The following is a 27,507-nucleotide window of genomic DNA, read 5'->3' as shown; positions in this document are numbered from 1 at the left end:
TATTTAGGTCTTCTGCCCATTTTTGGATTGGGTTGTTTGTTTTTTTAAATATTGAGCTGCATGAGCTGTTTATATATTTTGGAGATTAATCCTTTGGCCATTGATTCATCTGCAAATATTTTCTCCCATTCTGAGGGTTGTCTAAATACACTTCTTAATACAGAAAATCTTCCTGATTCCATCCAAGCAATGAACTATAAGAAAATATCACCCAAGATTGAAACTCCCCACTCCATAATTCAATAACTGGAGAGAGGCAGGGATAGAAAGACAGAGGGAAAGAGAGATATTATGTGATGGTAAGAGTTCAGCACAATAAAACAGTTATCTGTGGAGTTGCTGGCAGAGTCTGCATCTCAATGGTCTACATCAACTGATGTGCACCCATCTAGCTACATCAATTATGAACATGTTAAAATACTTTCATAAGTAGGTGACAAAGAGTCACTGCTTCAAACAAACCCCTACCACTGATCATTCTGGCCTTTCTCCCTCTTTCTGTAATTCAGCAACTAAAGGGTCAATGACTATCTCAGCAAGAGACCCAAGGCAAAGTCAGTTTTGCTTGGCTGTATTTCCTATTGGTTGTTTAATATTTTAATATTACCCAGGCCAATATGACTAACAGAGATTGGGTTTCTTGTTTAGCTAAACAATTCTCCACAGCTAACACCCATGAGGGGAATAATGGAATCCCTATTCAATCCATATTTTTTTCCTCAGCATCTCCACCAAATGTTCATTTTGAGTCGAGGACGAGATGCATTTGCAGGGTGTTGGAGGCCAGGGATATTTGCATCGTACTTTTGTGATGTAATTAATATAACATTTTCCCAGAGTTCTCAGTCTTGTTCCTGTTTTTAGAACACACAGAATGGAAGATAAAAAGAAATAGGAACCATACCTTCCACCTTGCTGTGGTCTGAATGTGTGTATCTCCCCCCTACCCAAACTCCTATGCTGAAATCCTGATGCCCAATGTGATGGTATTAGGAGGTGGGGCCCTTGGAGGTGCTTTGGTCAGGAGAGCAAAGCCCTCATGAATGGGATCAATGTTCCTATAAAAGAGCTCCCTCGCCTCTTCCATCATGTGAGGACACAGTAAGAAAGCACCATCCATGAACCAGAAAGTAGGCCCTTAACAAACACTGAATCTGCCAGCACCATGATCCTGCACTTCCCAGCCTCCAGAACTGTGGGAAATAAATTTCTGCTGTTTATAAGCTACCAGTCTACAGTATTTTCTTACAGCAGCCTGAACAGGCTAAGACATACCTGATAGAAGAGTCATTCTTCTTACCACTAAAGTGAAGTTAGAGATTTATGCCTAAACAAAGCAATGCATTCAGCCTAATTAATTTTGATGTCTATGATTTCAGAGTGCTATTTGCATGTGATATCATCTGTAAATGTATTTCTTATTTAACCATCTCCCCAAAGGGCCATGTCTTGTTCTGCCTTCTTTCTAGTAACAACAGTTCATATTAAGAAATAAAACTTTGTGTAGCATTGAAATGTACTAAATAAATTGTTTTCTAAGGCATAACTTCCTTTTATTGTATCTCGCTCTGGATAGGCTAACACAATGGACAGAGCTAACAAGAATACACTCAGGTTTCATTTCATGGATTCTTTTGTATACTATAGGATAATAAGACCAGGAATATGATTAACCTGGTTAGTAATGAAAACTACATAACTTTTACCTATTTTGGAGAAAAATCTGGTATTATCCCTTGGAATACTACTCTCCACTTTATACTTTAGTACTTTGGTACTTGAATTTTGTCCAATATTAGTATCTTTGTTTATAGTCTATTGTATTTTGATTTATTTCCCACTTTACTTCTGGTAACCTTTAGAAGGGGTGGTGATTTCCCTTTCTTTGCCATCATGCCACACTTCAGGAAAGGCTCATTGAATCTTTTAAACAGTTTCTCCATGGAGACCCCTTTTCTTTTTCCTAACAGAATTGAGAATTGCTCCTACATTTAGAATAATATATATTATAGTATACTTTGCACACTTCAGAACTTGAAAAGAATTTTTCCCGAACACCTATCAAAGTGTGCTTGAGGAGAAGATTAATAACCCTGTTGCTATGAGGCGTTGTAAGCTTTCCCTATTTTTACCAGGCATATTTTAATCCTTAATGCATGGAATGGTGCCATTACAATAATTCTGGCTATTTCCCATCATGTTTAGACAACTGGAATCAACAGCACATTACGGGATAAAAGAAGTACAATGAGGGAAATTAGATACGTTAAGATCACCTGGGAATTCCAACGTAACTCATGGACTGCCAAGTTTCAAAGGGAAACTGGGCTGTGGTGTAGCCACAGAGGATCTGGACAGAGCACAGGCATGTAAGAAGCACGCATCCTGGCAAACGATTAGAACACTTCCCTCGTGCTGATGAGGAGCAAACCCTGGTAACTGCACACAGTCAGTGCATAACCTTAATAATTTGTTCTCTGTCACCTTCTTAATAGTTTCTTTCCTGTAAGGCAAAGAGGCACTTTTGATTTTGCTCTTTAGTTAGCTTCCGCCTGGTCCTTAGACCATCCTACAAGTAACCAAATCTTTCTGGAACATTTGTAGCACATCCAAGATAAAGGATAAGAAAGATTCACAGACTTTGTCCTCATAATTATAAAAAACAAAACAAAACAAAACAAAAAAACCCTCTTCTTAGCACTCAGTATCTGCTCAAAAAGTAGTTTATAGAAACGTGTGCAGCAATAGCCATAGCTTCTTTAGGAGAACACCATACACGGTGCGTTTAAAAGTCTCTAGAGAATTCATTAGAAGCCCTAAGGACCAGTCTAACTGCAAGGAGTTTACGATATAGCAACCCAAGTCCTTCAAACATAATGGGCAGCCAGATAGGCAAGCAACTAACTGTTAAGTTTGGCTACATAATAGCCTTGAGGATACGACGTAAAGAGAGGGTAAGACAGATAAATGAAACCTGAGCTACAGGTAAGAAAATGTAAAAGGAAATTCCCAAGACAGGCCCAGGCCAAGATGGTGCTTAATGGCGTCCTCCCCAAATTTATACACTGAAGTGTTAACCCCTAGTACCTCAGAATGTGACTATATTTGGAGACAAGGTTTTCAACCAGATAATTAAGTTAAAATGAGATCAGTCGGGTGGGCCCCAATCCAGTGTAACTGGTGTCCTTATAAGAAGAGGAGATCAGGATGCAAACATACACAGAGGAGAGACCATGTGAGGAATCGGGGAGAAGATGGCCATCTATGAGACAAGGAGAGAGGGCTCAGAAGACAACAACTTCTTGAAACCTTGATCTCAGAATTTTAGCCTTCAGAATTGTGAGGAAACACATTTCTGTTTTTCAAGCCACTCAGTCTGTGGTACTTTGGCATAGCAGCCCAAGCAAACGAATATACATGGCCTGACCCAAAGAAGATTGTTAGACAAAAAGAGCTCATTTGAAGACTGGACTCATCTATGTATAGGTAAAATAAAATTAGGAGCAGACACTGCTAGAAGGTATTGAGGAACTAAGGCCTCCCATCAACCAGCCACCAGCACAAACTTGCTGGGTATGTGAGGGAGCCTTGGAAGTGGCTCCCTTCAGGTGACTGGAATCCTGGCCAGTATCTTGACTACAACATCATGAGAGACCCTGAGCCAGAACAACCCAGCTAAGCCACTCTTGGACTCCTGACCCACAGAAATGGAATGAGATAATAAATGTTTATTGTTTTAAGCTTCTAAGCTTTGGGGTAAGTTGTTACAAGGCAACAGATAACTATTACACCTGATAAAATCAGAATGAACTCAGGATTCTAAATGGGTAAGTCTAAAACATAATCAAATAGCTGAAGGCAGTGTGAAGGTGGTGGAGTAAGGTAGTTAAAATCTCTAGCTCTGAAGTAGAGACTTACAGGTTCAATTCCCAGCCTCTGTCCTTTTATTAATGTCAGACCTGGGGGAACTCATTTAATCTTTTTGAGACTCAGTTTCCTTATGAGAAATAGGGATAATAATAATACCCATGCATCAGGAAGAATAGATGAGATCATTTCTAGGGTCTGGTGCATTGTAAGCATTTGATAGATGATGGCTATAATAATTAGAGAGGTAAAAGAACTCTAAAAGCTGAATTGTTTACCAAAATCAACTACTTTCTGGAAGTAGAAGGAGTGGCCCCCACCTATCCCTTCCCAAGTGACCCTTCTTAAGGAGACAGCTCTTAATAAGGGTCAGTGAAAAAAAGGTTCACCCTATCTAGAGACTAAAAAGGCTGTCAAGTTTAATGAAGCCAATAATGGGGAAAACCAGAATCTGTTCGTCAACCACAGTTGCCAATGTGGTGATGTGGTCCGGCTCTTCCCAAAGCCCTAGTACTGAAGTGTTAATGGAAGGCGCAGAGAAGAGTCAAACAAGATGTATCTTGCAGACCTGATGAGACTACAATTTGCAGACAACTGGGGCTTATCCCTGATGATGAATTGGTGTCAGGGCTGAGAGGAAAACGAGAAACCAGCCTCCTGGAGACCTTGGAAAGCTGGCAGCAGGAAATGTGAACAACATGCTCCAAGTTCTATGCAGATTAAATGAGTTTTCCAGATAAGATCATGGTGTTAATGAAGAGCCATTAAAAACAGCCAAGCAAACAAATAACCCTGTATAAAATATATATATATATATATATATATATATATACACACACACACACATACACACACACACACACACACACACACACACACACATATATGCCTGAATCTCTGCCAAAACATCTAGCATTGCCTTCAAAGTTAAAGGCTCTTTATAGGTGAGTATATTAATGGGGGAGAAACCATATGACACTAGCATTTGTCTTTAAATATAAAAATCCAGAGCATTGTTGACTGCTGTGAAGCAAGTGTCCAGTGTCAAGAACAAAGGGCATGGAAGAGGTGTGATAATGAAGAATAAAAAGGAAGGGTTGTCAAAGAAGGAGGTTTCAACAAGGAGGACTGCATTGTCCTCAGAGGGAATGTACAGTCTAGTATGGCTGTGATGTCTTGTTCTCGATCCCCCACCTATGAGCCAAATACAGTAGAATCAATGGATGCCAATCACTCTGGAAGGGATTTCCACTGACAAAGCATCCCAGCACTTAGAGATGCTCTGCAACGGTGCAGAAATCTCTACAGGAACAGAGAACAACTTAGGGTCAACACACGCAGGTCATTTCCAAGACAGATCACATAGTACATTTTTGCACAGCCTGGTAGTTATTTCCCACCAGAACACAACGGGTTTTTTTTTTTGTTTTCGGTACGCGGGCCTCTCACTGCTGTGGCCTCTCCCGTTGCGGAGCACAGGCTCCAGACGCGCAGGCTCAGCGGCCATGGCTCACGGGCCCAGCTGCTCCACGGCATGTGGGATCTTCCCGGACCGGGGCACGAACCCGTGTCCCCTGCATCGGCAGGCGGACTCTCAACCACCACGCCACCAGGGAAGCCCCACAACTGTTTTTTAAGTTTAAAAAAAGGATATCGTTTTTGAACTTTCCATAGATTTAGAGGAATATCCCAGTCTCGCTGACACCAAGATTTCAATAACATCCCACTCTGACCCGATCTTATTCCTTAAGATGGTATCTTACATAAACTGAGATCCACCTTAGAGACCCTTGAAAGGAACTTCCCTCACTCGAGGGAGATGGTAAGACTGGGGGCAGATGAAGTCAAGCCACTGGGCTTCACGGGGTTACATGCGAGTTTATTAATCGTTTGTAACCAGTGGGAATGCTTAGAATAATCAGGTAAATGTGAGGAGATTTTTAAGTGAAATGGAATAACTTAGAAATGGCCGGGGGAGGATTTTTAAAACCAGAAGAAAAAACCTAATCACTGAAGTTCTAGCCCTCATTCTGCCCCAGGTATATTGCTTTGACAAAGTCATTTACTTTCTATGAACCTCAGGTCCTTATCTCCAAAATGTGACTCTGACCTAGGTAACCACTAAGAGTACTCCCATTTGTAAAATGTCAGGACACAAATGCTGCTCACGCCATTTAACTCTGTGTTTGTCAACAAGTTTTAAAAGATACATTGGCTGTGGAACCCCCAGGTACTAGAAAAATGTCCTAAGAACCAGGTAGCCAGGATTTTGAAAACATATGAAGTTCATGGTGAAAACAATAAGGTTTGTATGGTCCATTGCATGGTAGTTTGGGTAGTTACTCTTTACCAGCAATTACAACAACAGCAACAAATAATAATAATAATGGTTGGCATTCATTTAAGCCCTTACAAAGTCCAGGCATAAAAGCACCTTGCATGTATTAGCGCTTAAATCCTCACTATCCATGGTTTAAAAATATATTATCCCCGGGCTTCCCTGGTGGTGCAGTGGTTGAGAGTCCGCCTGCCGATGCAGGGCACGCAGGTTCGTGCCCCGGTCCAGGAAGATCCCACATGCCGCGGAGCGGCTGGGCCCGTGAGCCATGGCCACTGAGCCTGCGCGTCTGGAGCCTGTGCTCCACAACGGGAGAGGCCACAACAGTGAGAGGCCCACGTACCGCAAAAAAAAAAAAAAAAAAAAAATATATATATATATATATATATATATCATCCCTATTTTACAGGTGAGAAACCTGACACACAGACTAGAATAAGGAACTTGCCCAAGGTTACACAGCTAACAAGTGGCAGAACTAGAAATCATTCCCAGACAAAATCATTCATTTTGCCTCCAAAACGCGACAAGCACTATGGTGCTTCTGGCAGGTGCAGAGTGGATGACCAGGGTCTGTGGCATGTTCCTGTGGGTGTTTGCGGAGCAAAAGATGCTTTAGGGCAGGAGCCGCATGTACCCATCTGCCTTTAGCACCGACTGAAGGCCTCTAAGTGTTAAATAAATGTTTGTTGAATGAATGGTGTTAACAGGTCACTTTTCATAGCTACTCACCAACATATCGGGGTCCAAAAAGGTGATGGGCGGAGACAAAACGCTCTCCTCGGACAACAACCTCTTAGACCAAGTGCCTCTTTTCCACACAGGTTTAAACACAAAGCTGGAACGGACTGGCAAGTGTGTGTTCGGGAAGCTCTGACACTCATCACGCCGCTGAATGAACTGGTGCCTAATGGGGCCAGGAGATGTGCAACTATCCTCTCTAGGCGTTAGTATCCCACAGCCCCAATTTCTACCACGAAGTACAGTCTACTCCATTCTCCTTTCATTGTACCACACTCCTCAGCTGGTGAGTCTCCTGTGCTTATGGAGTTTGTGAGCAGGGGTTTAAAAAGGATTACGTGAGATGATAATTGTCTAAATACTTTGTAAGCCCTGAAGCACAAAGTAAACATAAAGAGATGGCATTGTTGTCTCTGCTGCTGCTACTACTGCTGTTATTGCCACCACGAACACCACTACTAATTACTACTGTATAATTACTACCGGAGCAGAAATCCTAAAGTGTCGAGATTAACATTTCCCCTGGACAGCTACACCTCGAACAGCTTATGGAAGGGACTGGCAAGCCAAATCACCCCCTCTTTGTGCTTGTAAATAAAGTTATATTGAATGCAGTCCTTCCCATTCATTTACATATGGTCTGTGGCTGCTTTCCAACTATAAGGACAGAATTGAAGAGTTGCAGCAGAGATTCTTTATGTCTGAAAAGCCGAAGACATTTACTATCTGACCTTTTACAGGAAAGGTTTGCCAACCTCTGGCCTAAGTTGATCACAACTGAGTAGTCTTTACCTTCTTCTTTAATATGACACCTAAAAAATGTAAATTATTCCACAAGAAATGTGCAGTGTTGTAGAGGAGAGAGGGCGAGGGGCAGAGAGAAGGCATTTCCATCCTGCCATTAACTCCAACACTGTGGTCCTGCCCCTTGGCCTATCCAGACCTCCTTTTCTGTACAAGGTAGCAACAGTGGCTGGAGAATATGTTAGAGCAGAATCACTAGGTGATCCAGCAAGTCCCTCCTGATTCCAAAAGCCTCCACTGCCCACAATCTTTACTTTCTTTCCAATAACACTATTAGATGAGATGGCTCGTGTTCTGACCGTATGTCAGCTGAGAAGACCTTCCAAAGAAGATCTAGACAAGAGCCGAATTAAAAATCCCTTCATGAATCTTCCCACCATTCATATAGGGTATCTCCTATTGCCCCAGCCTTGAAGAGACAGGGTAGCACAGTGGGAGGACACAGGCTTTGGGGTTCTGGATCCCTGCATTGCCACTTTACAAGCTGTGTGTTCTTGGGCAAATTACTTAACCTCTCTGAGACTAAGTTTCTTAAGGATAATGATACCTATCTTAAAAGGATTCTTTTACGGATCACAGACACTGTGATATATACAATGCATGTGCATGTGGCACACGACAAGGGCTCAATATACGGCAATTGCTACCATTATTATTACAACCCACAGGATGTGAGGTGTTGGACTCAAATACAAAGGAACCTCAGAAATGGAGAGACATGCATGGCAGGCTGCCATCTGAAATGCTTGATCTTCAGAAAGAAAGGAGATGTTCTGTTGCCTCCCTTCAGCAAACACTTTCTGGAGGGAAAGGGCTCAGAGCCAGAAATCTGGGGAACTGAATATTGATCTGCTCATTTCAAGAGTCCTCTAATTAGGACTGGATCCTCTCTCCTACTTCTCTCTTCACACTGCATCTCAGTTTCCTACTCCAACCTCCAGTCCACAAGTCCATCCCCTATATATACACACAGAGCCAAGTCCAAGACCGCAAATGAGGAGTCACATAGTTTTCACAACATGTATGCGCACACACACATGCGTATGCACGCAAGGGGGGTTAATCCCATATTGTCTTCTGGGAGCCTGAATGATTTGCTTGAACACTGCCTGAGAGAATCAGGTGCTGTCACCTTCAAGGGTGTGATTTGAAGCTAATAGAAAAATCTATTTCTTTCAGTTTCACTTCTGTCACACATTGACCACTGTATTCCCTACAGGAGATTCCTTCTCCTTCTGCAATAACCACCCAGATGACAGATCTCAAGCAGCAATATAGGCTGCCTAAGTTGAGTGGTGAGTGGTGTCTCTTAGTTCTATGACCACTGGTTCAGAATGGCCTTCCAGTATCCACAGCCCATCTTAATGAAGATGGGTAAGGCAGCTGCCGATGAAATCAAATTTCTCCTCTCTCTTCCCTTCCATCTTAAGGTCCAGCAAACTTTCATCTTCACAACAAAACAGCTGCTGTGGCTGACACTCAGCCACAGTCAATCACCGCTGATGGGTCACACGATTGTCTCTGGAAAGTGAGCTGAGAATCTGCTTTGTTGCAAAGATGACACCAAATGGCAGAGAGGAAAAGAGGGAGTAGCTGTGCCCTCCTTCTCTGAGTAACGAAATGCAACAAAACTATATAGCACATTTAATGTAATATAATAGAAATGAAAATCCTCTGAAAAGTTATAAGTATCATATATATGGAAACCACACTTGTAGTTATGTCCCTACATATAGTAATAGCAGGTTTTTTTTGTTAGACCAAAGAGAACATTTCCTAGGTAATATAGTACAGGTGTGTGGCCCCATTCTCCACTAAGACTAATATGCTGCTCTTTATAATCCCGGCTCTGCCAAAGTCAACACTTTCCAAATCTTCATATTTCTCTTAAGGCCCAGCTCACAGCTCAGTTATGACTTTGTGGTAGATTGTTAGCAAATACAGCAAGAATTCCTCCCATCCCCACATGCCCACCTTTTTGCAATGTGACTTTGCTGCTTCTCCCACTGGGGGACTCTGTCTCCCTAACCCCCTGAATCTGGGCTGGCTCTGAGAATTGCTTTAACCAATTGAATGCAGTGAAAGCACTGTCGTGCGACTTCCAAGCTCTTAAAAGTTCTTGCTACTGTTGTTATTACTCTCTTAAAATGCAGCCCTGAGACCACTGTGTGAAGAAGCCTGAGCTAGCCAAGTAGAGGGTGAGAGGTGACGTAGAGCAGAGATGGCCTGCCCTCTGGAACCTAAGGTTTCCCCAGACTGACGGCCAGAACCAACCACCAGATATGTGAGTGAGATCATCTTAGACCATCAACCTTAGCCCATCTGCCAGACAACTACAGCCACATGAGGGATGCAACGTGATGCCTTCAGAACTACTCAGCTAGATCCAGCTTAAATTGCTGACCCACCGAATCACCAGCAAACAGCATGGTCGTTTTAAACATGTTGTTTTAAATGTTGCAGAGTAGTGCGTTATGCAGCAATTGCTAACAGAAAAACACTTCATCCACAAAGTCTTCTCCAATGTCTGGTAGACATTGTGCGATGTCTTGTGCGATGAGAGAAACAAGTTCAAATCCTTGCTCTAGCACTTGCTAACTCTTGACCTTGAGCAGATTTACTTAACTTTTGAGTCTTAGTGTCTTTGAGGGTAAAATGCTGACAATTTGAACTGTTAAGGGGATCCTATGAGATGAGACATGTAAGCACCTAAACAGAAGCCTTGGTACACACTCACTCTTTTGACACTTGTCACTTCCCACCTCATTAGAGTTATCTGAGTAAATAAAAGCTGCTAGATCTTCAAGGATAAGGACTTCACTGATCTTTGTATCACTCATAATATACAGCCCAGGTCTCATCATGGTCGCTAGTCAACGCATGCATGTTGACTCAGTGCTCGAATATCCCCTAAGATGTCGCTTGGCTTGATGCTGCCATATTTGCTGGGAATTCTGAACGTGGTGATATGAGCAGAATTGTGGGGAAACAGATGGCACTAGCCTTGGTTAAGTCCCTGTACCTTTTGGATCCTCCATTTAGACATCGTCTGAAAGGAGAAAATTGACTATGATCTCCAAGATTCTTTGGAGCTCTGAAATTCATTTATTATCATCACAACACTGGTTAGCATCTACTGAACGCTTATTTATGTGTCAGATTCTGTGCTCCGTTCTTTGTATAGATAGAAAATTTTAATCACAACAACCTTATAATATAGATTTTATGGTTGCCATTTTCAGATTTTCAGGAAGTTTAAGCTTTAGGGCAGAAGTCAGCAAACTCACCCTGTCTGTGGCAGAGTTGAGTAGCTGTGGTGGAAACAGAGACTGTATATCCCACAAAACCAAAGATGTTTACTGTCTGGCCCCTCAGGAAATGTTTGCTGACCTCTGGTCTAGAATAATCTGCTAACTGAGATATTGATCAGTCAAACTCAGGTGTGTGAAGGTAGAGAGTCTAGGTTATTTCCACTAGGTTGTGTCTGCCTCTTTATCATCTCGCTCATTTAATCACTCACTCATCACACCCGATCTTTCAAACAGCCACTCACAGGCAAGTATGTACCAAGGAAAAATGTTCAAGGCCTCTGCAAGAGCAGCTGAGGAAATGTCAACCGTGGTCTCTGTGCACGCATCTAGTTAAGAATACACGCTCATCTGCCCTCCTGTAGCTAGAGGCCACGGAGCGACACTCAACCCTAATTGAAAAATAAGGAATGAAAAGATTTTCTTTCAACACAAACTTGAATGACTGGAATTACATCTTTATTATCTGAAGTGGGAGCTTGTGACTTGTCAACCTCCACCTGTTCTTACTTCAGGAAGAAATAACACAGAAATTAGCCTCTGGCTGGTCATCTCATTACTGACTAGTTTCAGCCCATTTTTAGAAAACCTGATGATTGTAAAAATCAGCCAGTTAATACAAATGCACCAGAGGTTTGTTACACATAATACCTGGTGCTTCAGAAATAAAGGGTTCAGCACCGAGAAATATGAAGCTTAAGTAAAAATTGATTAAAAATGCACAGAAATGAAGGCAAACATCTCTGAGCTGATCAACAACATTGACTAGGAAATTTAATGTATTTACAAAGAACAGTAATCATTAACTGGCCATATCTTCAGAAACAAGCCTCTCCTACAAAGAGGAATGCTGTAGAACACAGAACAACACTTTGAAAGTTGTGAAGCAGCATATAAATGAGAGGGGTTATATTTATTTCTACCTTTTTCATTGTTGTTGATCCTAATCACTAGTCATTGGAAATGATTCTTTCCCCTACTCCTCAAGATGCTGGTTTGCTACATAGTCACACCTGTGCAAATTCTGATTCCTACTTGGAAATGTTCCTCCTTTCCTTCCTCAATGCCACCATCCTACTCGGGTACTTACTACCTTTACCTCTGATGATTGCAACAGTTTGCTAATTAGTCCTTCCAAAGTCAACCTCTTGTCATACCATCACCCTACATGACACTGCCAGAATACACTAATTTCATTTTTTTTAATTCATTTCATTTATTCATCCAATGCTGAATGATCATCTGTTTACTGCACTCCCAGCTACTGTGCTAGAAGCAGATGTGGTTTCTGATGAAGGTTGCCAGATAAAACATAGGACACCCAGTTAATTCGGGTTTCAGAAAAATAACAAAAGAAATGTAGTATAAATATGTCCTAAATATTTCATGGGACATATTGATACTTAAAACTTTTTAGGGCTTCCCTGGTGGTGCAGTGGTTGAGGGTCCGCCTGCCGATGCAGGGGACGCGGGTTCGTGCCTCGGTCTGGGAGGATCCCACATGCCGTGGAGCGGCTGGGCCCGTGAGCCATGGCCGCTGAGCCTGCGCGTCCAGAGCCTGTGCCCCGCAATGGGAGAGGCCACAGCAGTGAGAGGCCCGCGTACAGCAAAAAAAAAACAAAAAAACAAAAAAAACTTTTTAAAGTTGGTCATTTATTTGAATATCAAATTTAATTGGGTGTCTTACATTTTATTGTCTAGATGTCATGATCCTATCTGACCCCAATGGAACTTTCAACCCATTTCGGGAAATAGATACTGATCAAATAATCTTACAACTAAATGTAAAGCAGCAACTGTGAAATGTACAACAGGGGAGAGTTCCAGAAGGTTATGAGAACTGTATTTGGGGAATTTGAATTTCTGAGGGAAGTGGAAGGGGACTTCCTAGAGGAGGTGATATACAAAAGAGAGACCTCAGGTTGAAGTAGGTGTCAACCAGGGGAAGAGGTGAGGAGATTGCCTACATGGAATGAGCAAAGGCAAATCTGCAAAGGAAGAGTAGGGATGACAGAGGAGATAAGGAAGCCACAATAGAGAAGGTGGAAGGACCTGGTGTGTGATGAGGCTAAAAACTCCAGTGATGGCCAGACCAGCCAGGCACCCCTGAACAGTTTTGTCTTTATTTGAAGGACTATTGGAAGCCCGTGAAGAAAGAGGTTCTGTCCGTTTCTTTACTTTTGTTTTTTTAAAGGAAGGGAGTTACAAAACGAGATTTGCATTTTGAAAAGATACAGTACCCTCCCAAAAGGATTAAGCATAAACTTCTCAGCCTTGACCCTCTTCCTCTCTTATAAATGGTGATAATGACAAAAGAATCACAGGGTGATTGAAAGATGTAAATCAGATAATGCTCACCTTACTGGTTTGTAAATGATAAATGCCAAGGGTGCTGTTATGATAATGATTTTTCAATGTCCTCCATCAAAGAGCCCCAGTCTCCTTTGCCAGCCCTTCTCTCAACGTTCCTCTACAGGCTCACCCTTCAGCAAACTGGGTCACTGAATCCTGAACATCTATTTTTTTCCCCCTAAATCTATTTGTCCCTTTCTCCTGCATGCCCATAGAAATCATCCTTCAAAACACGACGTAAGGTTTCCCTCTGCCACCTGGTTCTTTTTAATGCCCTAATGGGTTGCGACATTTTCCCCTCTAAATTCCCATGGTTGTTTCTACCTATTTCATGACATTTGTCAAACTGTTACATGCATTACAATACTTTATGTTCTTACCTTTTAATCCACTCACTAGATTCTTCCATTAATGAATATTATCAAGCACCTTTTACAAAACAAGATCTATGTTGGTCATCCAAAATAACTCATTCCTGACCCTTAAAGAAGTCAGAATCTAGTGAGAAAAACAATCACCATCAATAAATGGGAGCAACTCAATATTGTATGTTTAATAAAATGAGAGTGAGCTCTTCTACCACGGCATGAACCTTCTGCGGGGCCTGAATCCTACTCATATTTAAGTATCTGGCACCCAGGACAGCGCCTAGAATGTAGTCGGAGGCTTAATGTATGTTTAATAATTTTAATTATTCGATGAGAAAAGTGTTATAGAGAAAAACACAGAAGGTTGAGAACTTCACTGTGCTAATGGGAGGTAGGGAATGCTTGGCAGACTAGTTACTACAGAGTGAATTGTCAGGTGAAAAATGCGGAGAAATCTACCACATAGGAGAGATTCCCAATCGAGGGAAGAACATACTTTAAAGTCATGGAGTTCTGAAAAGGCCTAATGAGTATTGAGGCTAAAATGCTGGGTGGGAGCCACATCTGAGAGGAATATATGTCAGGTATCCATCCATCCACTCGTTCAGCAAATGTTTAAGGAAACTCACTCCTTGCTAGTCACTGTTTTAGGCACTGGAGACACAACCATGAACAAGGTAGACAAGGTCTCAGAGGTTGATGGAAGCAATACACACAACATGAACTTTCTTGGAGGTATCTGTGTTATAATAAAAAGAAATCATGCTGTTATGCTGGAGAGGAACTTGAAAGTGTGCTTTTTAGACTGGGTCATTAAGGAGATGACATTGAAGTTGAAGCCTGATGTTATAATAAGAAATGGACATGTGGCAATCCAGATGAAAAAGAAAATGTTCCAGAGGGAAGGAACTGATAATATAAAGGCCCTATGATGGGAACAAAATTGGCATGTTCAAGGAACAAAAATTTTAAAAAATAAAATAAAAAGAATTAAGGGATTTCCCTCGTGGTCCAGTGGGTAAGACTCTGTGCTCTCAGCGCAGGGGACCCAGGTTCCAGCCCTGGTCAGAGAACTAGATCCCACACGCATGTCGCAACTAAGAAGTCCACGTGCTGCAACTAAGAGTCTGCATGATGCTGCAGCTAAGAAGTCCGCATGTCACAACTAAGAAGTCCGCATGCTACAACTAAAGATCCCACGTGCTGCAACGAAGATCCCGTGTGCTGCAACTAAGACACAGCGCAGCCTAAATAAATAAATATTAAAAAAAAAGAATTAGGCCAAGGTCTAATGAAGATCGTGTTAGGAAATGAAGTCAATAGATAAACAGGGGCAAGATTACGAAGGTAAGGGGTTAGTTTTTGTTCTAGTTACAGAGGGCATGATGTGATCTGATTGGACTTCATCCTGTAGTCTGGGAGGAGCCCATGCGAGAATGGCATGAACAGATTGGTACTTGAGATGGATGGCTCAATGGTGGGTGGAGCACAGACAGAAGGGGCAATCAGAGGCTTAGTAAGGTCTGTTAATTAGGTTGCTACAACTATCCATCCAGGTGACATGGTTGAGATTGCTGTGGGGATGGAAAGGATAGACCTCTGTATTTTAAAGAATTTGTAACCACACTGTAAGTATTTGAGTATAGACCCTACGTTTCAATTGTCCACTGCAGAGCATAGCCCAGGGCATTGCACTGCTCACTGTAAGTACTTAATAATTAAGCGCAAAGTCCAATGAAGGCGTATCACACTTTTCTGTCCTAATGGTGCTTCTGCGAGCACTCTTCTCTCTGCTGTTCTCTCCTCTGTCTTTTACCAGAAAGCCCAGAAATTCTACACCAGATACTCAGTCATGCAAAGCAGGGCAGTGGACAGGAGCTGGGTGTCAGTTTCTGCTCTGTCACTGACTACCTGAATGACTTTGGTTAAGACATTTATGCTCCTTTAGTTTTGATTACATCAGCTAAAAAATAAAAACAATGGGACAAATAACAATTCTACTACTTGTCCTCCTGCTGCAGAGAGCTGTGGTGAGGATTAAACAAGATCTTGAATTTTCTCTGTAATGCTGTAAAACACAATTTGTAAAATTGCAAACATCAATCAATTTTAGAAAAATATACCAAAACTATTTCAATCATGAGGGAAAACTGGCCAAAATGTTGAATACTGATTTCCAGTGCAGTGTCTAAAACTGAATGAATTGAAAACATATTACCCTTTCATATACAATATATAATGATCTGCTACACATTACATAATATACTACCTCAGTGATGTAAAGTATGTATTGAGCACCTAATGTGTGCAAGAAAATGTGCTGGCTAGCCAGGGGAACTGAAGCCTGGGCAGCCACAGGAGAACAAGCCAACCTCCTCCTCTGTGTCACCCTTCTAAACAACTTCTGGATACTTCCTTTTTTGGATAGATTGTACGCTTTTCTTCTCACGACAAACCATCTTCTGTCAAGAGTTCCTTGGGTAGTTAATGGTGTCTTGTGATGAGCCTTAAAACTCTCCTCTCATTTTACTCCTGATTAAAAAGAAAGGCTGTGCAGGATCTAAGCTCTTGACTGATTTACACTTCAATTTAATTTCTTTCTTTTTCCTTCCATGGAAGGATGAAACCTTCCGTGTAATAAGCCTCAAAAGCTCTCATCAAACAGTTTGATTGAACTGCGGCGCACTGAGTTTCCCTTCCAGGCTGCTGGGGCAGAGAGAAAGCAGGGACCCAGTGAGGGAGCAGTGCCTGGGACGGAGTGAGGACTGCATTCTGTGGCAGCAATTAAGGGAACCAATTTGAGTGTTTGGAGTGACTTGGCTCTCATGCTCTCTGACCTTTCTGTGCTTCAGTTGTACCAGAGACCATCCCAGTCTCCTTGTCCACAGCAAAACAGGTGACACCTGCTTTTGCATCCTAACACTGTGGTGCAGTACAGAAAGGACTGGTGTTTCAGCCTCAACTTGCCCCTAACTTGACAAGTGTGATTTGGGAACAATTCACAAACTCCCAGGCTGTTAATCTTTCTCTGCATGAAAATAATTTGATTGGAAAAGGTCCCTACAGACCTCTTCCAAGTCCAGCGTTTGGTAATTCCACAAATGCAAGGCAGCTTTTCAGTCCAATGAAGACCTTTCATCAGAATATTCTTTTAGGGGCATCACCCCTGGGTCTGAAAAACTTAGTGTTCAGGTGGTGGGTTTATTTCTAAGTTACCCGGTGCAGGGAAATAAAGGGTCACTATCTCAACACTGTCGGAAAGAGTGTTCTTATATGATAGCTAGTCTAGTAGATCCCTAATAACTGACAGATGATGGGGTTAGCAGTACATACACATAAAATGACCCCATGGCATATAAAACCCAATAAATAAATCACCTGAAAGACAGGGATTGGCTATAGAGGTCCAAGTCCCCAGGTTTACATTCCTATCTCACATTAACACTGTCCCCCTCTTAGATTGTAATTAGCGTGTTAATGCAAGCCCCCTTGACACAACACACTGATAAATGACACCAGAATAAGGAACAGGTACTGAAACGTCTTTATGTCTGTGATGCACAGCAGTCTTAGTCCTCATGCCTGATCTTCACATTCCAGGTCAGGGGCTGACTAGGTTGCTATCAAGGCCTTTATGCTCCATTATATTTTTTTAGCTCACACATTCACCCACATGTGCTCGTGTACACACACGTATTCGCCCAATATGAAAACCATTGATACTCTTGAAATATTCATTCCATTAGTTTTACCCTCGATATTAATAAGCTTCTGCCATATGTATGAATGGTCAAGAATAAAAGTAGGTTCAAAGGTGATCTAATAAGAGTGACAAGGTATTTTAGAAATCATCAGAATTGTGCCTATTGGCGCCGATAGAAAGATGAATACCAAACTTGCTAAGATAAAGATGGCAGGTTACTTCAAGATCATTCATTGAGATTCTTTCATTTTGCAGGTAAGAGAACTAAAATCAGGAAGGTTTGGTGGTTTAAATTATAATTTGAGGAGAAAGACTATATGTTGGAAACTGAAATTCCTGATAAATGAGTTTCTTACGGTGAATCAAAAATGAGGTAGGTGAGTCACCAAAGAGGGTCCCTCACTCTTGGATCCTCGATTGAATATGTAACCATTCCCTACCAGCTGACTCTGGAACTTATCTGAATATCCAAGGGCTGCTTCAGAAAGCACACGTAATTTCCTATAATACAATAGGACTTGCGAATAGAGGGATGTGTTCCGATCAGTTGTTCTCAATACCAGGGAACAGGTTTTATGTTTGTGCAGATTACCTGACCTAAGTTCAACACAGTCAGCCCTCCCTTCCATATCCGTGGGTCTCATTCATATCTGCAGAGTCCAGGAACATCGAATCGAAAATATTTGGAAAAAATACCAGGAATTTCAAAAAAGCAAAACTTGAATTTCCTGTGCACAGGCAACTATTTACATAGCATTTACACTGTATGTACAACTATTTGCATAGCATTCACATTGTATTAGGTATTATAAGTAATCTAGAGATGATGTAAAGTATACAGGAGGATGTGTATGGGTTAAGGTTATATGCTAATACTATACCACTTTATTCAAGGGACTTGAGCATCTGCGGATTTTGGTACCCATGGGGGTCTTGGAACCAATCCCCATGGATACTAAGGGGTAACTGTAGAAGCAAGGGGTTAACTGCTTAGCAAGAGGAAGAACTTGAGGTGAATTGCTTAACTCTCTGAGGCTCAATTTCTTTTCCTGTAAATTCATGATAAGAATGGTGCCTACCCTGAAGGATAGTTGGTAAAGATTAAATGAGGTAAGCTAAGGCATTTCGTTCAGTACCTGACGGCAATATTATAATTTAAAAGAAATACATATTTGGTCATTCAGATGACCAAAATACACTTTTCATATGCATTCAGTCTTCATCCACAGTTTCTGGCTCACAGCTTTCAAAACTACCAGAATTTCCAGTGATGAGAGGATAAAGGTATCTTTTGTTATGTTAATGAAATGACTTTCTGTAAGCACCTTAGGATTGGGGGAGGGTGGGGGTGGGTGGCCAATTGCCAGTGGAGCCAAGCTGGTGGTTAAAGGTTGGGACTTTCAGTCCCGCCCCCAACCTCCTGGGAGGGTAGAGGGGCTAGAAGTTGAATCAGTCACAAATGGCCAATGAGTTAATCAATCATGCTTATGTAATGAAGCCTCCAAAAGACCCCTAAAGGACAGGGTCTGGATGGGGACAGCTTCTGGGTTGGGGAACACGTGGAGACTTGGGGAGAGTGGCTCGCCTGGAAAGGGCATGGAAGGTTCCCTGCACTTTCCTCATATCTTGCCCTATGTATCTCCTCCACATGGCCCAAGTGACTCAAACATTCTCTGCCTCAGTGTCAGCATCTTCCAAATGCGAAAACAGCTGTACCTATCTCAGGAGAATTAAATGAGATACCTTTAGAAGAGTGTCAGGTATATTCAAAGAACTAAAAAAAGTGAATTATTATTACTAATATTATTATTATTATGAGTAAAGAAGATACTATTGTCATTCTTGTAAAAGCACAGAGGTCTCCCTTCTTGGGTTTATTTTTTCTAAGAAGATTGAATTGACAGAAGTGAACACCCAAAGATGTCCATCCGAGTATGCTGAGATAGTGGTCCATGTCAAGAGATATATAATAATTGGTTCAAGGAAAGAGATATACAATAAAACCTTGACTATCTAAGTCACAGGACCCTCCTCCCACCCAAATTATTCAGGAGGCCAAATTTTCCCAGTAGCTGAGATTTAACCCTTTAATCATCTTTTCAAACTTTAAAAAAATCAGAATGCTGCTAAAATTGACCTGAAGAATCCAAGAGGGTCTTGCTTTGTTTTACCTGTGAGCTAACTGTTCACAAGGGCCTTTCAGCCTTTATTAGAAACAGAGGTTCGGGCTTCCCTGGTGGTACAGTGGTTAAGAATCCACCTGCCAATGCAGGGGACACAGGTTCAAGCCCTGGTCCGGGAAGATCCCACATGCTGCAGAGCAACTAAGCCTGTGTGCCACAACTACTGAGCCTGATCTCTGGAGCCCTTGATCCACAACTACTGAAGCCCGTGTGCCACAACTGCTGAAGCCCCTAGAGCCCGTGCTCCACAACAAAGAGAAGCCACTGCAATGAGAAACCCATGCACTGCAACGAAGAGTAGCCCCCACTCGCTGCAACTAGAGAAAGCTCGCGCGCAGCAATGAAGGCCCAATGCAGCCAAAAATAAAATAAATTTATATTAAAAAAAAAGAGGTTCAAAACAGTTGGCTTTATTCTGTTAGTTATCACTTATAAAGAAGCCCAAAACACTTTGCTGCCTATCCCTACTTGCTCATGATAAGTCTAGGACTTGAAACCAGGAATTGAATGGACAATGGAAGCATATTTAAAATTTTTGACCTGGGGAAGCTAATTCCTCTTTGGTAGTCATCGCCCATACTGCAAAAACAAGTGTCTGCCCAGGTCCGTGTTCCTGAAGCTGTCAGACACACCTGTGCACTTTTACAAGTCTTGCACGCTCTTCATAAAAAAAGAGTTCGCTGTATAGCAATTTCAACTTTTAAAAAGTGCTCATTTCGCTTGGATGTCGTGGGCTGATTATTTCTTCCTCTTTGTTTGAGCTGTGCAGACAGCCAGACCCTGCCTATCTCCTCCCCCTTCCCTTCTTTGACAACATCAAATGACAAAGGTGCAAAGCAAATAAATGTTAAGTAAAACACTGACACCGGTTCAGTTTAATGCTTTGCTCTGTCAACCTGCTCTACTGCTTAGCAACCATGGTGGCTCACCCCAGTTCATTTTCATTTTAATGTGCCACACAGAAAAGCTGCCTAAATATATACCCTCGGTTCTGAAGCATATAATCTGTAAATACAGGAACAGGCGGATCATCTCCATTAGTTTCTTATGTAGCAAAAACCACAATTTGCACCCAAAACATGTAATTATATTCAAATTTTGAAAGACTGCCTGGGAAATAGTTGAAATTCACAGTTTGGGGGGAAGTCACTCAGGAGTATACACCATTGTGTTTTAATGTGGGGGGTGGCTGACAGGAATATTTCAAAACATTAAAAAAGGGAGGGTGTGGACAGTATCTCAGAAAAGGTGGCTTTCAGGTTTCTGGAGGTTTTATGTTCATACAGCCACTCAACAGCTGGTGAGCAAAGGGTGGGAACTGGGGCAGGGAACGTGTCTTTGAACAATAACTGGGCTGTGGCTTCAGATGGGAAACAGAGACAGGTGAATACACAAGTCATCTCCCCGCTGCTTTCTGGCCAGTGAGGCCCAACCAGGAAAGGAAATGTCTCCCTGCATGGGAACCAACCTGAATATGATCACTTTCTCACACTAGGGTCTCCCATTGAGGAGACCTCCAGAACACACAAGAATCCTACCTCTTAGCACAAAGCCAGACACCTACTAGAAGAATACATATGAAACATTAATTTCACAGAAGGCCGGGAGAATCCAACGCTGGCAGAATCCATTCCTACAGGACTTAATCTGGTTAAGGGGAGATCAACCTGAAGCAAAAGGTCTTGGAGGAATGAGAAGTCGGCATTCGTGCTGTAGAGTAAGAGGGTGATGGACGTAGCGTCATACTGCCCGGGTTCCCAGCTGATTCTGATACTGATCGGATGCCCTTGTCTAAGTCCCCACTTGGGCCATCTGGAACATCAGAGGATCAGATAATCCCTAAGCTCGCTGTGTTTGTTGTCTGTTTCTTGAGATGACGGTCTGTCAGGGAGAACAAAAAGACCAAGAGCTTTGTGGTCAGAACCAGGTTTGAAGCCTGGCTGTACCCCTACCCTACTTTGATCAAGTCACTTCAGCTCTCTGAGTCTCACTGTTTTTATTTATGAAACGGCGGTAACCTTATTAAGGTCAAAGATTGTGAGGATTAAATGAAATTATATACGTAAAGCATTGGAAGAGTGCCTGGTACACAGGAGGTGTGCGTTACATGTTGGCATATGATCCCAGCAAGTCTTTCGCAAAAACTAACTGTAAGTAGAAATAAACCACCTGCTCTGTATAAACTCAGCTGCTGTTCTGCCCCCTGCCCTGATATGGCCAAACACAGCAGAGCATTTTAAACGCAACGCAGAGCTCCTTTCTAGTGTTGAAAAGGTGTGTTTAAATGAAAGCTGCATTCTTTCTGTCTCTGCGTGACTGTGGTGAAGTTGGATTGTGGGCTTTCTAACATCACAGTGTGTCCCTCTTGTACATTATGCTGCTTCTGGTGGAGAGGGGAGAAGAGAAAGCCTGGCTGTGGCTGTGGCTTTGGCCTAAGTTATTGTCATAGTCAAGAAAACAGACCTACAAATACTGGCAGACCTGTGGAACCCAGACAGGTTGAAGATACACAGTGGTGTCTTTAAAGACGTACAGATGGGAGAATCATGCCGTCCTAGTGCCGAGAAAGGAAAAGAGTGAGCCGCTGTAGTTCATAAAGGAAGTCCCTGGTAGAGCAGGGACGCCAGGCCTGGAATGGCAGCCGGTCTCAAGAGAGAGCCGTAGAGAGTGGGTATTAGAGTTTGTGTGCAGAGCACGGGGCTGTAGTCAGACAGAATTAGCCTGTGTGCACATCAAGGTAGAGACTCAGTCACAAGAGATAAACCAAGAGGAAAGCAAACACAAATATTAACTACAATTACTGGTGGTGTTTTCTCCATATATTTAAAGGCCCCATCTTATCAATTTTGTAAATTGCTGTCACCATCACGGAAGGTTTTATTTTCCCACAGTGGAAGTTTGAGTTCAACAGAGATGCACTGAACGTACATTTTTACTTTGCAATGACTGGGTCCTGGGGGAGGAGGAGTGTTATGGGCTGAACTGTGTGCCCACAAAATTCATGTGTTGAAGCCTAGACCCCCAGAACTTCAGAATATAACTATATTTGGAGATAGGGCCTTTAAAGAGGTGATTAGGTTAAAATGGGACCTTTGAGTGAAACTTAATCCAATCTGACCAGTGTCCTTATTAGAAGAGGAAATTCCAACATACAAGGAAACATTGGGGATGCATGAACACAGAGGAAAAGACCCCTTGAAGACACAGCAAGAAGGTGGCCACCTGCTAGCCAAGGAGACAGGACTCAGAAGAAACCGAATCTGCCACCACTGTGATCTTGGACTTCTAGCCTCCAGATCTGTGAGAAAATTAATTTCTGTTGTCGAAGCCACCCGGTCTGTTTTTTTGTTTTTTGTTTTTTTAAATGGCAGCCCTAACAAACTAATACAGGAAGGGAAGTATGATTAAGTTCAAGTTTTATCTTGAGAGATCTGCCTCCCTCCCAGATCACATAGTGTCCTAGCGAAGTAAGCTTTCTGAGATCTGATAAATTCATTCATTAAAATGTAAAATAAAATATGTCATGTCTTCCAGATTCAAAATCAGACAGTACAACAATAAAGGTCTTACTACTAAATTCCAGCCATCAGCCAGTTTGGTGAAGGGTTTTGTTTTGTTTTTCCTGAAAGGAATTGTTCCAATTCTCTCATCTCTGCTCCCTCTGATACGGCAGGCCTCACCTCCAACCACCAACCCCCGCACAATCATCCGTGTTGAAAGTCCTGAAGAAATGTACACTGGGACAGTATAATCTTCCTACGGTGGCCTTTCAAGAACAAGTTAATCTCCAGACCCACCACTTGCCAGCAAATTTTAGAGAAGCCAAACAACGCATCTAGAGGAGACAGAGAAAAAGAAACCAATTTAATTAATTCATCACCAAGGCCAAAGACATATAAATCTTATCATTTTATCTGTCAACCAACACGCTGAATTATTCAGCAATCTGAATCCCAAGAAGGAAGGGAGAGAGAAAGTGGTTAGAAAGCAGCTGGCTGAGCAAAAGAAAGTGCTCAATAGATCAGAGCAAAACAAGCCCCGTGGCTGGAAAAACTTCAGAGGTGGGTCTCTGTGACAATGAATGAGAAGCATAATTTCTTAAAGAAAGACTCCAGGCTCATGGACCACAAGGGGGACTACCACCGCCGTCTTTGCTAAGATGACTCAAAGAGGATTTATGTTGTCCCACCTACACACACACACACACACACACACACACACACACACACACACACAAGTTTCTGAGCAAGAGACTTTCCTCTAAATACATTGTGGTATATTCCCTTGTAAAATTGAGTTTTAGGTTTTCAACTAGGTACCCCCAAATGCCTACAGAGACAGGAAGGTCTGCTATTTTATGGAAAATAAAATATAAGGAACATACTAAACCTAGGCTCTGTAGAGAAAACTTTTTCTAAACTATAAGTATTAAAATATTTTTAAGTAGATGTGCATTGGATTTCTTACAGGTGGGAGAGAGGAAAGCAAATACACAAAACTCTCCTATGAAACTGAAGGTTGGTAAACAAATGTATTTTAGTATTTATATGTCCCATACCACTAAATTATCCAGGAGTTTCAATAAGCATGATATATAGGTATGAAAATAAAGTTGAGGACGAAAAATACCTGTAGAGTTATTCTGAATAACAGAACAATGTGAATCTGCATTTCACAAGGGATATTCAGATTTTATATTAATTAATTTGGTTGGGTATCTGGATCCTCGTCCCATCCCTCAAATTTAAAAAAATTTTTAGAAGCACTTATCTTTCATAGATGATCCAAATACTTCTGAAATGATCCCGTGCTGAACAATACAATGTCTTATTTAGTTTTCTATCCTTAGCAGGTTACACACAGCCTGGCACATAGTAAATACCCAATAAATGTTAGTTCAGTTGAAGAGAGCATGAAAGAAAACAGGGAGCCTGAAGGAGGGGACTGAGCAATGGGGAAAAGCTTACTAGACTCCAGTTGAGAAGAGAGTTAATTGTATCCGAAGACACAACCTTAACCTGAGACTATTGTGGATATCCCGGGCAGGTGTGGCCTTAGTCTCCCCAACTTATAAAGGAGCTCAGCCTGCTCTAGGATCAAGATTTTAGGCAAATCTATACATAATCAATGTTTTAAAGATCAGAACCAAGTATGGGTAGAAGAACAGCTGTTTGGAGAATTTCTCTTTCTTCCATCTGTTTTAGTGTGAGTCTCACTATGGGGCAGGATGTTTTAGAAGGAGGGGTGGCAAAAACTCATTAACAGGCAGCTCTGAGGACCTCTGGCTTCTCAGGAAATGTGCAAAGTGAACCACGGTAGAAAAAACAAGCAAAGGAAAAAATCCCTCTTGAGTCCAGAGAAGGTTCTTGAACTCAAGGCTCTAGTTTTCATTTTATACCAGAAGGAAGGGCATTTACTTCCTCACAGACAGTACAGACTGCTCCTTGTAACTCTGGAATAGGGTTGGCAGAAAACTATTAGTAACAACCATTAGTCTCATGGTGCTATGCCTCCTACCACCCCCATCTAAAAGATTTTTTAAAACAATTGCTGTTAGCTAAGCCTTTGTCTTGGACTAGGGGAAAGCAAGTGTACTCTAAGTAAGAATTAGGGGAGCATTAACGGAGCACCGAGGGGTCTCCTGGTCCTTTCAGGGAGAAAAGGGCACAGCTTAGATAAGGGATTGAAGCCAGAGTTTGGGGTATCTTGTTGCTTGCTGCTTCTCTTGATTTCAAGCTCAAAAACATTAATTAAATATGCAAGGAGCCTGCTTAATATAGATGCATTCAGTCTGTAAGCCCAGATCAGTGGTATGGGACTTCAGGATTGAAAGAGGATACTGAAAAGTTGATTTCATGAGCTTTCTTGTCTCAGTCATGCCAGATCCTGAAGTTCACTGCATTCTCAGCTCTGTGCATCTAAGGGCCTTTTCTAGGGTCTCTGGTCATTTATTTACTTTGTTCTCCTTTTCCATCGTACTGAATCTTATCAGACGTAGGTTAATGTGAAAGAAGATGGAACCAGTTAAGAAGATTTAGAGGGTACTGAGCCACTGATCAATGAAGACATGAATAGAGAAGAGCTGTTTTTAACCTGTGCTGGCTCAACCCCTTTTGCCCCTTTAGCTGAGAGAGAGAGAGAGAGAGAGAGAGAGAGCAAGTGCCAGAGAGAAAGAAAGAGATTGACAGACCAAGGAATCCCCGGTAAGTATTGCAAATTCCATCACTTAAGTAGTAGCTGCTCTTAACTGTTTACATCCTGAACGGAAAACATGGAGACCTTGCCAGCCTATAACCTCTAACTAATACATAATCTTCATCTCCCTGCTGATTATTTACACTAATTAGCAAAATTTAGCTAATGATCGCTGAGCGTTTCTGTGTTTAATTACGGCTATTAGGAATAGTCTGTCTGGCTTCATCTCCCATCCCTTCTTTTTTCTTTCCCAATCGTTACAATCCCACCCCCACTCCTCCTTAGGAGCTAACAGCTTCTACTTCCATGAAATTGCTTTTGCATTTTTGGTGGTTGTGGTTCTTTCCTCTCCTAGGGTGTTTTTTTTTTGAAAGCTTACACCCGACCTAGCAGGAGTCACAGAGAAAACAGCAACCAGATCGAGATCAAGCATTCCCTCCTCCCCACCACCCGCCTCCACCAACCTTACAAGCACTGAGCTGCTTGACAACTCCATCAAATAAGATGTAAAGAGACAGAAAGAGCCAGAGTACGTGCTGGCATTTTCTCAATGTGCTTCCACTTAACACTACAGAGAGCACAGAGCAGAAACCCAGGGCTAGGAGGCAGTGGGAAGAACTGACATTCCGAATGCGGTCTGTATGTTACAGGCCTTCAAAATACAAGCTAGGGCAGGGGACCTCTAGTGTGGTTTGCTCTCGCTGCCCCCCAGAGGGCTGCTCCTGCAGTTGGGTTCTGTGATCCCCATTCTCCTCACCATCAGGGTGGAGTGCATAGTAAATAAATAACGAAGCTCCCTTCTTTAGAACAGTTTACTACAGCAAGAGCCTACCTCGGTGGCAGACATCACCCTTTCTCAGGCAGCCTGCTCAAAGCTGAATATAAATTTAAGAGCCATAGATCTCTTCCTTCAATCGCTATGCAAGGAGGGTCGTTTAGAGCAAAACATATTGTACTTATATTGTGTGAACAAGCCCACCCGTGCTACCTTTAATTGAAATAACATTTCCATAAATGGTGGAACTGAAGTGGCAGTAATTTACACTTGGTTAAATTATAAATGGACTTTGCCTTATCTTATACATTGCTTCCCCCTGGGTAGTTAGCAATATCAGGTGTACGGTTTTCACGATAGCTGCTCTCTCCTTCTGACATATGGACAAACGTAAAGCGGCCCAAATGAACAATAACGACCACTGGTTATTAAAGATTACACTCAGCTACTTCCCCCCCCCCCCCCCCCCTTTACCACACAGGCCACTTTAAAAGCAGTTCAATCAACTTTAGGCTGAAGACCTAAGGATTCCTGCTGTCTGCTATTTTCCCACGACTAGCTCTCAAACAAGATCAGAGAGAAGAAGGGTGAAAGCAAGGTGAATGAATGAATCCTCCGAAGTGCAGCACTGGGGACTTCTCTGACCACGTTGTCTGCCATCATGGGGGGTGAAGGAGGCAGAAGGTTGCAAAGGGGAGAATGTGGTGCTTGTGAAGCTATGAATAAGGGAGCCAAGGAGAGGAGGACCCATTAGAGGATATGGGGAGACTGGGGCAGAAAACTCTAGCCTTTTAGGGAGAAACTGGACATTTTCTTCCCTCATGCACATGCGATGCTTTTCATTATTTTAAATTCAATTTTTAAAATTCTCTT

At 42.2% G+C, this 27,507-nt stretch overlaps 1 protein-coding gene across 22 annotated transcripts in view; it reads right to left on the bottom strand.

Moving 5' to 3' along the window:
• The window catches only part of NRXN3 (neurexin 3), a 1,686,346-nt gene that overhangs the window by 542,814 nt on the left and 1,116,025 nt on the right, over positions 1-27,507 (bottom strand). The window lies entirely within an intron of this gene.

Source organism: Aethalodelphis obliquidens, unplaced genomic scaffold, assembly GCF_003676395.1.
Source record: "Aethalodelphis obliquidens isolate GAN/ISIS:26980383/991018 unplaced genomic scaffold, ASM367639v1 scaffold21, whole genome shotgun sequence".
Taxonomy (NCBI): Eukaryota; Metazoa; Chordata; class Mammalia; order Artiodactyla; family Delphinidae; genus Aethalodelphis; species Aethalodelphis obliquidens.
This window is presented reverse-complemented; position numbering and strand designations above follow the sequence as displayed.